Raw genomic sequence first — 18,868 nt, forward strand, 5'->3', positions numbered from 1 at the left:
ACAGTGTCTTGACAAGGCATGGTAGCCCATTAAATATGTATTACTTACTAAGGAAATTGTTCTACAGGTAGCTAACGAATGTGTACATATTATTATGTACCTACTTAAGTAAGTAGGTACAATAATTGTAATTGTAAGTAAAATATGAATTTATCAGCTTTGATTCTATTTTCAGTAAAAATAGGTACCTAACTTACCTACTTAAATACTTAAATTTTCACAATTAAAATGCCGATGTTACCTATACTTGTGCCCTAAACCTATGTCAGTATTTTTACCTACATCTGTGTCTATACTATCTAGGTAAATTAATTATAATATACCTAATTATTAACTACAACAATAGGTAGGTAGTTTCATAAGAACTTTGATATATACCCATACATACGTGCCTTTTAAGAAGCGCTGGTGGCCTAGCGGTAAGAGCGTGCGACTCAATCCGGAGGTCGCGGGTTCAAACCCCGGCTCGTACCAATGAGTTTTTCGGAACTTATGTACGAAATATCGAAATATCATTTGATATCAGTCGCTTTTCGGTGAAGGAAAACATCGTGAGGAAACCGGACTAATCCTAACAAGGCCTAGTTTCCCCCTCTGGGTGGGAAGGTCAGATGGCAGTCATTTTCGTAAAAACTAGTGCCTAGGTAAGTCAATTCTTAGGATTAGTTGTCAAGCGGACCCCATGCAGGCTCCCATGAGCCGTGGCAAAATGCCGGGATAACGTGAGGAAGAAGAAGATATATAGCATCATTAGTTCCTGAATAGAGTTTAATAGATACTCGCTAATCACTAATGCACCTCTGTACGTGATGCCTACTGCAAATCAAATGGCACCGTTTTCCATAACATTATATTATCACAGGCTTTGTCTGTCTTGTAAAATAAATGATTTTCCACCAAATAGCTAGGGTATCTAGTTTGTATTTAAGTCGCCGCCCGGGCCTTACTCAACGAGGCCTTGTAGGCGGCCTTGTTTCGTAGAAACAGCTGAGTAGCTAACCTGTTATATAAGAAGCCCCTAAACCGTTATTAGGGCGGTTTTCCTCAGCAATGATAACGTTTATTAGTCTGGAAAACCAATTTGACAGTAAGAAAAAGCGGCTGTATAATATAAATAAGAAATTAATTTAAACCCTAACCCTAAAAAATTGCGCATCCGCTGTTCTGACCTTTACCCTTTTTAGCATAGCTCATTTTAAGGTGAGTTTCACTGTATTTTTATAAACGTTATACCTATACTAGGTAATAGGTATAATGTATACGTTATGTAGTGAGTCACTTATAGATCACACATTTTATTTTTCTCAGTAAGGAATATATATGGGTGTAGCAAGCATGATAAAGGCAAGATAAGATATCCAATATTTCTGTCATATTCATATGATCTTAAAGTGACGAGATATTTACCTAATATCATTATTAGGTATTAGGTATTATTAGGTAATAAACTCATTGCTCATCAATTGTCAAAGGTTTACATAAATTGCACCAGCATAGGTTACCAGTCTCTAGTTTTGTTCTATGAGATTTGGCTTAAAAGGGATTTGGCCATAACCTTCCCCTTGACCGACCTACATTTCACAGCGAAGCCCTGCAACACCCTCCAGACGGAAATATAGCTATTTACAAAACAAATCACCCTTCGGCGTGGCGCACAACAAATAGTACCTAGTCACATAAGTACAATAGATTCATAGATTTATGATTTTAAAACTGTCGACTAAAAGTGTTAGACACTTACTCAATAAAAGGCAGTTACACTGGTAATCAATAATTAACATTTATTTTCTTTCTTCTCCGTCCTCTTTACCATTACCACACACTTCCCGACTCCGAACTAACTGCCCGATAACTACCCGCTTTCTGTATTCTTTTTTTATTTCAAACCCCCAAACTACCTTCAATAAAAATATTGTCAGTATTACCAATTGTAAAAATATTAAATAAATATAAAAATTGTAATAAAAGTTAGGTTGAAATTAATCGAACCTTACATTCGACCATCCTGACGTCGTGTATGGTCCCCATACACGCGCCTGGTGGAACCTTACATTCGGTCAGTTAGTTCAGCATAACAAAATCATCTTATTATCAGATATATTGACAGTATGATATACTAAATCTACTCTTGGGTTCCGTTCACAAAATTAATAATAATAATTTCTCCTCTTACATTTGAATTTGAGTTTAAATGTTTATGCTAGTATGAACTTACTTCAAACTAATCGTATATATTTAACTTTTACATTATTTATTAAACCTCGACCTAATCTGTTTTCAGGAAACTTGAACTAAAACCTCGAATCAAACTATTTTAAACGTTATCTTCGAACCAATCACTTCTCGAGGGACTTAAACTAAACCTCGAATCACTCAATTCTCGAGGGACTTAATCTTAACCTCGAACCAATCAATTCTCGAGGGACTTAAACTAAACCTCGAACCAATCACTTCTCGAGGGACTTAAACTAAACCTCGAACCAATCAATTCTCGAGGGACTTAATCTTAACCTCGAACCAATCAATTCTCGAGGGACTTAAACTTAACCTCGAACCAATCAATTCTCGAGGGACTTAAAGTAAACCTCGAACCAATCACTTCTCGAGGGACTTAAACTAAACCTCGAACCAATCAATTCTCGAGGGACTTAAACTAAACCTCGAACCAATCAATTCTCGCGGTATTACCATCAGGTATTCCTCGAACCAATCAATTCTCAAGGTTTACCTAATGGCCATATCAATTTTAGCAAACCAATCAATTCTCGCATTTTCATCGTCAAGGTGCAAACCATTCTGTTCTCGCCCTTGACCTGAAACAACAGAGAAACCTCTAAGTACATAGCTGTATACAATAGTTTAATAAGACATAACATAATACACAACTGCCACCTCGCGCTCTTCGGCACAACCTATTGTCTTTGATTATATATTAGTTATCTGTGATGTATTGGAGTCCCTTCTCATCAAGCCCATAGAATATCTCGAATCTTGTGTAACTCACTATCTCCTAGCTGCAGAGTAACCAGTCCTCATCTCTTATCACTGCTTTATATTGATTATTGTTCTCAGTTTCACTCACTCAGCTTTACTCATCAATGATAAATTTATTTGCGTCCACGTGGAACATTTTAGCTCCAGTTCGAACACCATAAACGTTCATTGAAAATCAACTACTGATTGTATATTAACCTTCCCTGGTCGCATTCCCTCCGCGTCAATTTTTATTTTTATTTTTTATTTTTTTCTTGTTCTTGACATTCTACAATACCTAGGTTGACCCTAGCTATTTATACATTGACATCTCTTTTTTTTGTGACATTTTTTTATTTATTAATTTTATATTCTATTATTTGATTTCTGTTCTAATCTTAAGTTGACGATCTTTTAGTGAAAGCCTTTGTTTTATCCCTTTTTGTAAAATACTGTGCCTTTTTCTTTAAGAAATAAATATATCTAATCTAATCTAATCAATTTCATAGGCTAAATAGTCTAAATACTCAAGATCTTATTTCGCTTCGAAAGGTAAGGTTAATAAATAATAAATCGCACAACGTATCGCGATACAACAAGGAAATTTTAGATTTAGGCTAGGCAGATTGTTCCCATGCAAAACAATATTATTAATTTTTGAATAAATCTATTAATTTCAATTAACCTGCTTCTGTCACCGTTTAGTCTAAACTTACCTGGTTAATATCTATCGGATTAGAACTCGACTTATCATTTGGTGAGAGCGCCTTACTGTTAATTTTCCTTTGAGTTTGGTGCTTAATAGTATGTTTCCAGTAATTTCGGGCTCAGAAACGGCCTCACATTAGCTATACCGTGTAAAGTACCGTATTTCTTTATTCTAACCTTAACGCCACGTTCGTTCTTGGAGTTTGGAGTCCTAGTCATGAGTAGGTAGTATTAGGACTATTAGGTACCTATCGCGACACCAATGTAGTAAAACAGTAACCTGGTCGAGTCCTTAACACGTTCACTGCGGTAGGGTGTCTAAAGACCTCTTACGAAGTATGGTTAATTACGAGAGAAGCTAATTGCCGCAGAGAAGGTGTTAATAACAAGAATATGCGGTTGTTCAGTGACGATTGACCAACCAATATAGGCCTCTTTTATAGGTGGTATGGTATTTTACAACATTACATTTAACGGTATTATCTACTCTGTCGAGAGACAAATTTAATTAAACGGATCCTAATGACTTCACCAAACCATACCCAAAACCATCAATACTTACAGCTGATTTTCCATCGTGAGTAACATTAAATAGCAGGAAAATAGATTCTTTCAATACTGTCACCTCACTGCCAAATTCTACAGTAAATGCATCCATTGGCAAGCCATTGACAGTTATATTCTTGAAATATTTTTCGTTTGGCTATTCATTTGAAATACACATAATAACTACTTCGCCGTATCAGAATTTGTAGGTTTTTCTTTTAAGAAACAATTTTCAACTAAGTGTCCTAGTTTGTTGCATCGACTACACTTAAATAAGCAAGGGTTTCGGGCATTGTAAATAGGGGTGCCCCTTTTCCTTACAGTTAAAGCAATATATGCCGCTAATGCTCGTGCTCGAAGGGCTTGATTTGATGGGAGGCTCATTTATTTTGTTGCTATCGACTGAACCAGGTACACCATTAACAGCTTTATTTTTAAATTGTGCATATTGAGGCATATATGATTCTTTATTGCTCATTAGAAACTGTAATAGAGCCTCCGGTTCAATACACCTAAGGGCCAAAGCACTAGCCTTAGTGGTCTTATCCGTAATGCCGTGAATGATGCACTCAACCGCCCGTTTTCCTTTTATTTCGCAGTTATTTAAAAGGGCATATTTTTCATAAAAATAGACTTCGATTGGCTCATTAAATCGACTACGTCGTCTAAGCATCTCCTCCAGGGACTGACCATAGTTCTGGTCGCAAGGAAATGCGGCAGTAAGTTTTTCCTGCCACTCTGGCCAAGTGAACAAAATAGAGCTCTGGCTCTCATACCAGGTCTTGGCCAGGCCCCGGAGTTTTTGCATCGCAAAATGAACAGTGGTTTTATCGTCCCAGCTGTAAACAGAGGCACATTCGTTAACTTTCCGTAGCCAAACGTCGATACGTTGGTTTTTTGCGGAAGGATCAAATTCCGGTAAAATATTTTTATAATCAAAACCTTTAATATTCATTTGTGTACTCTGGTTTACAGCCTGCGATGATTGACCACTCTTCAGTGACTTAAAAATGCTTAAAATATCTTTACTAGAAAATACTGGACTACGTGACCTTATCTCTCGACGCTCCGCGCTCGGGTGACGGTCCCGCTGTCGGTACGGCTCTGGTTGCCGAGCGTGTCGGTCGCGGCTGGGCTCGCTGATGCGACTCGGATGCTCGTTCCTTTCAGTGCTAGGACGTCGGCTTCGCCGCACGATCCTGTCTCTGCTAAATAGGCTGTCGACTCCGGCGCTCGGCCGGCTCAGGGCTGCGAGGCCGGCTGCGGCGTAAGCTTCTCTCAAAGCTGGAGCGACGGCTGGCACGTTCGCTGCGTCTCCTCCGGTCTTCATCGCGCTCTCGTAACAGGTCTCGTTCCAACCGACGTACGCGTTCGCGTTCGATGTCCAGTTCTCTTTCCCGATCTTGTAAGCGACAGCGGCCAGAACTCCGGCTGCGCCTGCTCACGCGACTTTGGCTGCGTCTGTTCGCGTGCGTCCGGCTTTGGGAGCGTCTGTCTCTCGTCTCCTTGTGCTCAAGCCGCAATGGAGTCAATAGCCTGCGATTGCCTCCATTTCGGTCATCGTCAGCCGCATCACTCATTTTCTGGAACTCGGAAACATAAAAGCATAAGCCACGTTTAAATTACCTGCCTGTTTTTTTTTTATATATACTTATATGGAACTAGCTATATCATCATTATTTATTCCAACAAAGAATACTGTAAAGCTTAAAAACTGCGAATGCTAGATAATAAAGAAAAGTAAATTGCGTACTCAGATTACGCTACGCACATCACAGGCAATAAACCGTAGTAGGTGATAATTATTACTATTATTATTAGCTATTTAAATATCCACTGGGTATGTATCCTCATCTAACACATGATTATTTTAGCAGTTAAGTAAATATTTACTACACAAGTAACATGACAAATCTGGTTATTGTTTACTTTAAGGATTACTCGTACTATGATTAATAAAGTCACTTGTAAAACTTATCCTATAGATATACCTAGTCACATCACTAGCGAAGAAAACAAAATAACGATTGTACGTAACCTGTTATGCAACCGTTTAACTACTTGATAAAAAAAAATATTAACTGTAATTCAAAACTTACATCAAACACAAAATGTGTCACGGTACTCGTACCAATGGCCGAATAAGCCTTAGGATTGGATAAGTGAACAAAATAAAATATTTATAATTATTTACAGTTGCAATGTTACAATACGTAGTTGTATTTAACCGACTTCATTTGAATTTCTAGGCTGTTAAATATCTCCTAAACCTTCAAATAAAACAACAACATTGTACGAATTCGTACTCGTAAGGCTTGTAGTTATATGTATGAGATATGATAATCGGAAATACAACTTTTTTTCTGTGCCTATGCGCACTCATAATGTTCTAAACTTTCACTTTTCCATTATTTGAGTATCAGGTGTATACTTGCGTTTGTTAGCGCTGATTCTTCCGCTTCTGACTTGTTAGACACTTACTCAATAAAAGGCAGTTACACTGGTAATCAATAATTAACATTTATTTTCTTTCTTCTCCGTCCTCTTTACCATTACCACACACTTCCCGACTCCGAACTAACTGCCCGATAACTACCCGCTTTCTGTATTCTTTTTTTATTTCAAACCCCCAAACTACCTTCAATAAAAATATTGTCAGTATTACCAATTGTAAAAATATTAAATAAATATAAAAATTGTAATAAAAGTTAGGTTGAAATTAATCGAACCTTACAAAAGTATAAATCAGGCAAGCTTCAAGTAGGACGTGGGTGCGAACCCCGGCTGGAACTTACGTACGAAATATTTGATATTTACCAGAACTTAGTAAACTAGCAAATATCGTGATTAAACTAAACTAATCCCAATAAGGGCTACTTCCCCCTCTGGATTGGAAGGTCCACAGATTTAGGTATTTTTATTTCTGTGGGAAGGTCAGATGCCAGTAGTTTTTGTATCTTAATTTTATATTAAAGGAAAAAATGGAAAAAGTTACACTTCCGGCAGGATTTGAACCCGCAACCTCCGCAATCCGTGCGTTTCTCTTAACCAATTGAGCTACGGAAGCCTACCAGAACCTTGCAAATCTTGCCGGAAGTGTAACTTTTTCCATTTTTTCCTTTAATATAAAATTTGGAGTATCGCTCGCAGACGTATCTGCATGTTAAAAAAAATTGATTTTTGTATCTTTTTTGGATAAAGTTTCCAAAGCGGAATCCCCGCGGCTCGCTTAGGATGCAACAGGATAAGCGTAAAATAACTATATTATAGGAGTCAGTTAGTATTACACCATGTCAGTAAACAGTGCTAAATTTCAGAAACTGAATATACTTAATGCAAAATATCTTGTTATTAGTGTCGTAGTACCTGGATAAAGTTACAGCCCATTAAGTAGTGCGGTAAGCCGTATTTATAGAGGGCTTTTACTAAGCACCGAAACGGCTTAGTAACCTATCTGTATTGCTGTGGAGTGTTCAGTGAAAAGGTAACAGTATAGATTACATTAGTAACGTACTTATACGGCTTATAACACTTCACACTTATTGATACTTCACAGGGGATGTTAGCATCCTATATACCTATGTAAACATTTTAATAACAAAATATATTAAATATATTTAGAACGGGTCACTCACGTATTAAACTAGAACGTTTTTTGACTTAAAATACGTGAGTGACCCGTTCTTAATATATTTATTATGTAAACATGTGTATGTACAATCTGTAGGCTTTGGAGTCTTATCGGCAAGCAATAAATTGTACTAAAATGTACCTACACATAAGAATTTATGATGATTCTTACTGTAGCTAAGCTCGGAGTCATGTGCACTATGGCTGACTAAACAATCATGTTACAGTAATACTTCTAATAATTGAAAACTCCCCAGACTACATTTCCAGCAACGCCCTCTGTCAGCCTCAACTCAAAAGCACTGATATCTGTATATAATTTCCTGTAATTTTTAGGGTTCCGTACCCAAAGGGTAAAAACGGGACCCTATTACTAAGACGTCGCTGTCCGTCTGTCCGTCTGTCTGTCACCAGGCTGTGTAGGCACTAAGTTTTTACGAACGTGACTGTCATCAGATGACATTCCAATAACTAGGCCTTATTGTTTCCTAACGATGTTTCTATTCCCCGGATAGCGACAATACATATTAAGTTTCGAAATACTCATTATTAAAATTATCTACCCTTGTCGTTAGTCTACCAGCGCCCTTTTTTTAGGTTCCGTACCCAAAGGGTAAAAACGGGAATTTATTACTAAGACTCCGCTGTCCGTCTGTTCGTCTGTCTGTCACCAGGCTGTATCTCATGAACCGTGATAGCATGACAGTTGAAATTTTCACAGATGATGTATTTATGTTGTCGCTATAACAACAAATACTAAAAACAGAGTAAAATAAATATTTAAGTGGGGCTCCCATACAACAAACGTGATTTTTTGAACCCTTCGTGCGCGAGTCCGACTTGCACTTGGCCGGTTTTTACCTATCACAACGTTTATATACCAGTACTAGTATTACCCTGAGGGCCTGTTTCACAATGTCCAAGTAAAGTCCTGAATAAGCTACTTGCCACTTATCTGACTAATATAGTCATCGATCGTTGGCGTTTCACAATCTCCAAATAAGCTTTATTTGCTGGATAAAGTGCTTTTTTTGTAGGAAATTTTATCTGGCAGTTAATTTATTTGTTAATTAGCTATGCAATACTTTACTTGGACATTGTGAAACAGGCCCTGAATCTTACTTGTTATTGGGCGTTTTTAAATAACTTGGTATTTATGTAGATATAACTAATAATAATAACTACGTCTTTTGAATCAGCAAGATTCGATCAGTTTATTGCCCGTGCGTGCCTGCCACGCACACTTTAACCAACTACCCTTGAATGGAAACTATTTCCAGTCGAAACAAGGCCCTTTCCATACTTTCCTATGCCATATTTTGATGTAAACCTTCACCTTTTGTATAATAAAGCATTAAATTTGGTGCTCAACACGCAGTTTTATATTTACTTTGACGTAGTTCTATCACACAATGTTGTTTATAAAATAAAGTTAGGTAAGTAAGTACTTAATGGTGAATTAAGGACGTTTCCTCAAGTCAGACAAAAAGTTAGTGTTCAAACTTAATTAACATTGTATGCATCATTAACCTATGAAACACTAGAAGTGAATAACGTCGGTATTCGTATGGAATTTTTGAAGGAAGGAAAACTTAACACAACCGTGTGACCGAGGCATACTTATAACAAAGATAGATATAACTCCGTAATAGATGGATACAGTCTAAGGAAAAAACGTGCCTCGAAAATAACGAAAATTTGATTCTCGATCAGAGGGCACCACTAGTTTTGGCCTACTCTCGTATAGAGGGCGTTGACTGTTTCGTTTGTTATTTATAATTTTAACGCATATCAGTGAAAGAACATGGGTCAAAATCATATAAAAATAATTAATGCAAATAAAAAAAACATTTATCCATATTTAAATACATTTTAACGTATTTTTATAAATCTTCATTTTTAGTTTTAAAGTATGTCGATAGATGGCAGTGAATTTACAGTGGATACAAAATTTACTATGACAGTACCGCTCTATCTTATTATATCCTCTTTGCTTATAATGACACTAGCTAGAATATATAACCACGCAGCTCAACGTTTGTAAATAATTGTAGATATAGGTTATTTTTCTGTAATTAAGTATAGCATCATAGCGTAATTCATAATTCGTTTATTGTCTGTAGAACATGGGTATATACAATGATGGAACATAATGATATGGAATCACCATGGTCTTGCCATTAGGTTATGTATGGTTATGTAAGGTCTTGCTTGTACCTTTTAACTGTAAATACAGTTGAATTAGGTGAAACTGTAAATATAGTTTTTATAACTAGTGTTAGTAGAGCTAGTTAAAAAAATGTTTTAAGGGTAATGAGTAATAGGGCTGGGTAATGAGTAATTGTCCGGCCGACTCTAATATCTATGCTATAAAAAAAAGGATACACTTCGGCCGCTCTCCATACAAACGAAGTCCCCATTTTCCTCTCTGAATATTGACATTATGGAAAAAATGAACATATTTTGATGTATATTAATCATAGGTATGTTTTACTTTTTCGATTTTTTTATTTGTGTAAAAATTAGGAGCGAAAAACAGATTTCATACAAATTTTTAAATGCTCCTAACTCTTATAATAATCAAAGATTCAATTAAACATAGGACATAGCTGTTGTTGAGTGTCAAAATATTTTTAATAATGTTAATGTTGTCTACCATAGTTTAAGTGCTTAATTTGTATGTCATGTCCTTTTATATTGGTGAGCAATAAAGAAGATTTGTATTGTATTGTATATCCAGAGAGGAAAATGAGGACTACGTTTATATGAAAAGGCGATTTCGTGCGGCCGCGGTGTATCCTCTTAATACTGTTAATAGCTAATTCTCATATGAATAAAATAAATAATAAATAGGGCGGAGTACTTTCTTAAAGTATCAAAAGCAGCAAAAATATTTTTTATACGTTAACAGACTAATTTTTGGCAATCGCAAATGACATGGACATGATGCAATAAAGTCATTCAATCTGAAAATAAAAAGAATGGTTCGTTATCAACCCACGTCATAATAGGAAATTCCCTGTACAGTAGGTAATCCTTTAATCTTAATATCATATTATCAAACACATCCTAATCGATCTTTGTCCGAACTTTCTAAAGTTATTTTGTGGAAGTATAGGTATATCTGCTCGCTATCAATGGGATATATGGCGCAAAACATTATAATTAAACTTTACACAACTTCACACAACTATTAACATCAAATCTATTTATAGACCTGTACCAATAACTTCTGAGGTTATAAGAATATTAATGTTGCTTATTTTTTATATATAGTTTCCAGACCATATACTAAACCTAAAAATAATATTTTGTGTCATCCTAGGTATTTGCTTAGGTAGAAATTTAGGTATTTCTTTTTTCAATCAGCATTCTGTAAAAAAAATATTCGAGACGAAATTCTTTGTTTCCCTGTAAAGGCAAAGTGGCTTCCGACGTACACACGCATTTTGTGTCATTTTCATCCACGGGTATAATGGCATTTAATAAATACCTAATATTGATCCTAAAACGCCTAAAAAAATATTAGAGTCGGTAAGTGAAGTGTTGTACTTTACAGAACATTGTTATATGTTATTCAAACAAATCTGTGTCAAATTCATCCACTGCTTTTATTTAAAAAAAAAAAATTTCTAATTAACACCCTGTATCTGCCACAAAAAAAATTTCATATTATTAAGTTTACGTCTACAATATTATAATACCACATTGAGACATCATTCATAATTTGGGTCATTTTGATCCACGGTTTTTTTACTATCTGGCAAAATAAAACTCAATTGAGCAAGAAGGGCGTGCGCGGGGAAGGGTACCTACGCGGGTGGGGTGCTTATTATACTTGCCGCAATATCAGCTGGCGACTGAGATCTTAATACTATCTCCTTTACCCTTGTTAAGACCAACCAAGAGATGGCATTATGAGCTGTCTCGCCACTTAGTTTTGCGATACAGTGTATTTATTTCATTCGGAGGCATAATTACATTGTCTTATCAATCTTACCGTAGTAGGTATATAAATATAATTAAAAATAAACTGTAGGCTGCACTCCTCATACTGACCAACATTTGTGACGTTCCTAATCAAAAGGTACCACTTTCTCTGACAGGTTATTTGTATAAAGATATAATCAAATTTCGTCTTTATGGTAAACGACAAAGTGGTACCTACCTTTTGATTGAGAATGTCACAACAGCGACTTAAAAATTACTTTTGTTTCGATTTTTAGTAGACTTTTTAAGTTTATTTTAAGACGCAATTTATTGTGATTTTTGTTATGTTTAAGCGTGGCAAGCAACATTAATTACATTGATGATGATGTTCATTAAATACAATATTTTTTCATACTATACTGAACTGTCACCCTATACATAAGAATGAACAGCGCCCTCTTGACAATGATCATATATTACTGGTCAGGCTTTAATATGTGTCATAATTTAGTAGTCCCCTTTGTGGATTCTAAGTTTCCGAGTTACAGCAGTTTAGTGAAAGCGTTTTTTTTTAAATATAAATTAAGGGTTGAATAAAGAGGAAAGAAAATTTGATTATTTTTGCGCTACGACGCACGGTTTAGGAGATACAGCCCTATAAAGTTTTTTTTATTGTTTTTTTCTTTTTTTCTTTTTTACATTGTGTTTTTTGTATATTACTTTGGGGTTTCATAAAGGGGAACGAAAATTTAATTATTTTTGCGCTACGACGCATGGTTTAGGAGATCAAGCCCTATAAAAAAAAAACTTTTTTTTGCGTTTTTTTTTTTATAAATTAATGGTTACATAAAGGGGACCGAAAAGTTGATTATTTTTGCGCTACGACGCACGGTTTAGGAGATACAGCCCTATATAGATTTTTTTCTTTTTCTTTTTTACGTTTCTAAATCTTAATTAAGGGCTTCTTAAGGGGAACGAAAATTTGATTATTTTTCGCTACCATGCACGGTTTAGGAGATACATCCCTAAAGTTTTTTTTGTTGTTTTTTTTTTTTTTGTCATTGCGTTTTTTGTTATTACTTTGGGGTTTCATAAAAGGAAACGAAAATCTTATTATTTTTGCGCTACGACGCACGGTTTAGGAGATACAGCCCTAAAATGATTTTTTACTCTTTTTCTTTTTTGCGTTTTTAAATCTTAATTAGGGGCTTCTTAAAGGGGAACGGATATTGATTATTTTTGCGCTACGATGCACGGTTTAGGAGATACAGCCCTATAAAGTTTTTTTGTTATTATTTTTTTCTTGTGTTTTTGTATATTATTTTGGGGCTTCATAAAGGGGAACGAAAATTTTATTATTTTTGCGCTACGACGCATGGTTTAGGAGATACAGCCCTATAAAGTTTTTTTTTTTAATTTTGCGTTTTTTTTTATATAAATTATGGATTGCATAAAGGGGAACGAAAATTTTATTGTTTTTGCGGTACCACGCACGGTTTAGGAGATACAGCTCTATAAAGTTTTTTTTCCTGTTTTTTTTTTTGTTTTTTTTAAAGTATTAATTACGGGTTTCTTAAAGGGGTTTTTTAAATTATTTTTGCGATACGACGCATGGTTTAAGAGATACAGCCCTATAATGATTTTTTTATTGTTTTTTTTCTTTTTTTCTTTTTTACATTGTGTTTTTTGTATATTACTTTGGGGTTTCATAAAGGGGAACGAAAATTTTATTATTTTTGCGGTACCACGCACGGTTTAGGAGATACAGCTCTATAAAGTTTTTTTTCCTGGTTTTTTTTTAGTTTTTTTTTTAAGTATTAATTACGGGTTTCTTAAAGGGGTTTTTTAAATTATTTTTGCGCTACGACGCATGGTTTAAGAGATACAGCCCTATAATATTTTTTTTTTATTTTGCGTTTTTTTTTTAATATAAATTATGGGTTGCATAAAGGGGAAAGAAAATTTTATTATTTTTGCGCTACGACGCATGGTTTAGGAGATACAGCCCTATAAAGATTTTTTTTTAAATATAAATTATGGGTTGCATAAAGGGGAACGAAAATTTTATTGTTTTTGCGGTACCACGCACGGTTTAGGAGATACAGCTCTATAAAGTTTTTTTCCTGTTTTTTTTTTTGTTTTTTTTTTAAGTATTAATTACGGGTTTCTTAAAGGGGTTTTTTTAAATTATTTTTGCGCTACGGCGCATGGTTTAAGAGATACAGCCCTATAATGTTTTTTTTTTTAATTTTGCGTTTTTTTTAAATATAAATTATGGGTTGCATAAAGGGGAACGAAAATTTTATTATTTTTGCGCTACGACGCACGGTTTAGGAGATACAGCCCTAAAATGATTTTTTTTCCACTTTTTATTTTTTGCGTTTTTCAATCTTAATTAGGGGTTTCTTAAAGGGATTTTTTAAATTATTTTTGCGCTACGATGCACGGTGTAGGAGATACAGCCCTATAAAGTTTTTTGTTATTTTTTTCTTTTTTTTTCATTGTGTTTTTAGTATATTACTTTGGGGCTTCATAAAGGGGAACGAAATTTTTATTATTTTTGCGCCACCACGCACGGTTTAGGAGATATTATATCTATATATATAGCTATAATAGCTCTATAAAGTTTTTTTCCTGGTTTTTTTAAAAGTTTTAATTAAGGGTTTCTTAAGGGGAACGAAAATTTGATTATTTTTGTGCTACGATGCACGGTTTAGGAGATGCAGCCCTATAAAGATTTTTTCCTCTTTTTTTTCTTTTTTGCGTTTTTAAATCTTAATTAGGGGCTTCTTAAAGGGGAGCGAAAATTTGATTATTTTTGCGCTACGATGCACGATATAGGAGATACAGCTAATACAGCCCTATAAAGATTTTGTTTCTTTTTTTTTTTCATTGTATTTTTCATGTATTACTTTTGGGTTACATAAAGGGGAACGAAAATTTTATTATTTTTGCGCTACGACGCATGGTTTAGGAGATACAGTCCTATATATTTTTTTACAATGCATGTGCTCGAAAAGTGCGTTTCCTACGGAGCCATATCGTGCGGAAAGTACTGCTTTTCCGCACTAGTGCTTTTTGTTTTCAATTTTTTTTTACAGTACATATGGTGCTACTTTCTCGCACTAGTGCGGAAAAGAGCACTTACCGTGCATATGTCGAAAGTTTAAAGGGCCATATGTACTGTAAAACGTACGATACACGTGCGAATAGGTAATTCGCAACTCGTGTCGATTTAAAACACTCCTTTTAATAATTAAACTTATTTGCCATGACATGTTTTTTTATTTACTCGCACAATGCATAGTAAAACATTGTATGATACACGTGCGTAAAGATGATTTCCGCACTTGTTGCATAAATAGCAATTTTTTTATCAAAGAATGAAAGAAAGTCACGGTATTAATAACCAAATTTTACTTTAGTGGTACCAAAGATAGATATAACTCCGTAATAGATGGATACAGTCTAAGGAAAAAACGTGCCGCGAAAATCACGAAAATTTGATTCTCGATCAGATGGCGCCACAAGTTTTGGCCTACACTCGTATAGAGGGCGTTGACTGTTTCGTTTGTTATTTATAATTTTAACGCATACCAGTGAAAGAACATGGGTCAAAATCATATAAAAATAATTATTGCAAATAAAAAAATCATTTATCCATATTTAAATACATTTTATCGTATTTTTTATAAATATTTATTTTTAGTTTTAAAGTGTCGACAGATGGCAGTGAATTTACTGGGGTTACAAAATTTACTATGACAGTACCGCTCTATTATAAGTTACTCTATGGTGGTACCTTTTCCCTATCACTGTCACAAATGTATGTGGCGTTCACGTAAACGCGATATTTTTAAGATTTCCCTGCGCAATGTTGCCAGCTCGCTCGCAAATCAAACATGTACTTACAGTTCTTTTGCATAATGGTGACATTGTACAATATCTATGAGTTTTAAATAGGTAAAAGATAATTCGACGCATTCTTTGCTTGCTTGTTGCTTGTTGTTGTGTTGTTTGCGTAACTTCTTTGAATAAGTTGCGTTAATTTGGCGCACAGGCGAAGTAAACATGCGTTGCGTACGGCAAGGTCACGCCGCGGCCCCACCCTGCACGGCCTCCGTTGCCCATTCAGACCGCCCGCTAGCTTCGTTTGAACGCAAATAATATTTTTGTAATATTTGTTTATGCAGTGGATGCAAGTGACACAAATTCATACATCTTATTTATCCCGCATTTCAAATTAATAAGATGTAAACTCTAATATCTTTAATATTCTTTTGTAACGGTGACAGCCTGTTATAACAAAATCATCAAATATCTTATGAAGCTATGCCTTAATAAGACACAAAATCATGTAATGGACCTATTTAAACGATTAAATTCGACCTAAGTAATTTTTTTTAACTCTAATTTTTTTTTGTGTCATTTAGAATATTATGACATAGTATCAGATTGCAGTGGACGTATTTGACACAAACTATGTTTTCACACTAAAAACACTATCCTAAATGCAACACAGTTACATGTTTTCTCTCGAATATTTTTTTCTCCAAGATAATTCAAAATAAAAAATAATTACCACAAAATAACAAATTACTAGAAAAGCAAATTATATATATGACACAAAACAAAATGTAAGATTTACATCTTAACAAAGTATTCATAAGCGAAAACAGAATTGACTTTAATATTTTTATAACCTAGGGGTCAAAATATAGCCAGCGGTACAGGTCTATTAACCCCCGTTCAGAAATTTCAAGTAGGTAAGGTAATCTAGCACAACGCACGTAACCTATACCTACCTACATTTTTTCTATTATTTTAACACACCACATGCTCGAGAATAAGTGCCTCGTCAGTTTGTCTCGATTAGTTAGGTACGCAGTTCGATCGTCATCATGCCAGCTGGCAACTGTCAAAGCTTGACTGCCTGGCAACCCGGTTTGGGATAATTAGCAGCTCCAGTGTTTAACTGTTTAGCGTCACTCATTCACAACTCAAACGACTTTTATTTGCTTGCGAGGGGAACAATAAAAAAAATGCCGTAGGAAGGCTACGCAAAAATACGAAAACCCTTTTTAGAGCATTTGTTTATTACAAAATATTTAATTTACATGGGTCTGGGTCTGATTTGATTAACTCTACATTCATTAATTCTGTTCAACACAAAAATATCTTAGCAAACGTTGTGCTTTGTTGGCGAAGAGTTTTCTAAATGATTGTGACTCAAAATGTTCGCATGTCATGCCGAATATTCGGTATTCGGCCAAAAGCACTATTCGGGCATCTCTAGTTGTGTGTGGGTCAGTTAGTTACATATGAAAAACAGTCATATTATGTCATATTGAAATCGGAAATCTCACTATGATGAATGATTTTGAAAGAGATAAAATCAACCGGTCATGTCACGGAATTTACATAAGTTATCTTATCAGTGAAAATTCGCGAAGCTTTAGCCTTGCTCTAAATCATGGGCGGCCGGCCAATGTCAATGTCAGGACAGCCTTGGAAATTATTTACGAACATTTGTTTATTCAGCTGATTACGTAGATTTATAGCAGGAAGATAGTTTACCAGTTTTACGATATTCGACGTGTATTCATAATATTTATTATTTATGGGATTTTTTGAAACATGAACCTAAGTAGCGTGCAAACACTTGACATGTTTTTGCAAGGTACTATTTCACTCCAAAATGTCGATCATTCTGTCACTCCACGTTGAGATAAGTGCGCAAATTTACTGCGATAAAATATCACATAGGTAGGACGATTCAGTTTCAAAGTTTGTTATTTTAGTACAGTAGATATTATTATTATACTTTCAATCTCATCATAGTCATTTGCCACGTCTCCTATACCACAGACTACATACCCATAAAAGTGGGTGCATTATTGCATGCTTTTGATACTATTGACTATAATTTATTATGGGATAAAGTGTCAAAAGCAGGTGTACCGAGTAAAATAACTAATCTGTTGAGATACTGGTACGGTAACCAGATGAACAGCGTTAGATGGGGAAATGCCAATTCGGACCCGTACAAGTTGCAATGCGGAGTTAGGCAGGGGGGGCTGACATCGCCATTGCTGTTTAATCTTTATATGAACGACCTGATAGAGGAGCTCAGCAGCGCTGCCGTCGGATGTCACGTCGCGGGCGTATGTGCCAACAACTTTAGCTACGCGGACGATATGGTGCTGCTGAGCAGTGTTGGCCGTAATTGTTAATTTTAATTAACCATTGATCAATTTTATTAACCATTAGTTCCGCCATTAACCAATTGCATTAAAGTTAATTCGGATTAAATTTTTGAGACGTTAATGGCCATTGAAGTTAATTCGGATTAACTTTAATTCGGATTAACTTCAATGGCCATTAAAGTTTCAAAAAATTAATTAGAATTACTCTCAATTGCATTAACGTCTAATAAAATTACATTCGTGATATTTTAAAATGAGACAGCAAAATGACCCTGACTGAACCCTGGCAGTAGTAGCAGTACCTACCTACTACCTAGTAGAATTCTGGTTTGGTGCAACACAGACATACGCGGTTTTGGTCATTTAAATCGTCTTGATGAGCACTTCGGAGAGCCGTACCCATGATAGAGCTGATGCTGAACCCTGGCAGTACCTAATGGATCTAAGGTTTGGTGCAACATAGGCACACGCTGTTTTAGTCATCCGACTCGTCTTGATGAGCACTTCGGAGAGCCATACCCATGATAGAGCTGATGCTGAACCCTGGCAGTACCTAATGGATCTAAGGTTTGGTGCAACATAGGCACACGCTGTTTTAGTCATCCGACTCGTCTTGATGAGCACTTAGGAGAGCAGTACCCATGATAGAGCTGATGCTGAACCCTGGCAGTACCTAGTGGATCTAAGGTTTGGTGCAACATAGGCACACGCTGTTTTAGTCACCCCACTCGTCTTGATGAGCACTTAGGAGAGCAGTACCCATAATGGAGCTGATGCTGAACCCTGGCAGTACCTAGCGGAACTAAGGTTTGGTGCAACATAGGCACACGCTGTTTTAGTCATCCGACTCGTCTTGATGAGCACTTAGGAGAGCA

The sequence above is a fragment of the Cydia strobilella genome, chromosome 3, assembly GCF_947568885.1.
Source record: "Cydia strobilella chromosome 3, ilCydStro3.1, whole genome shotgun sequence".
In the NCBI taxonomy this organism is placed as follows: domain Eukaryota; kingdom Metazoa; phylum Arthropoda; class Insecta; order Lepidoptera; family Tortricidae; genus Cydia; species Cydia strobilella.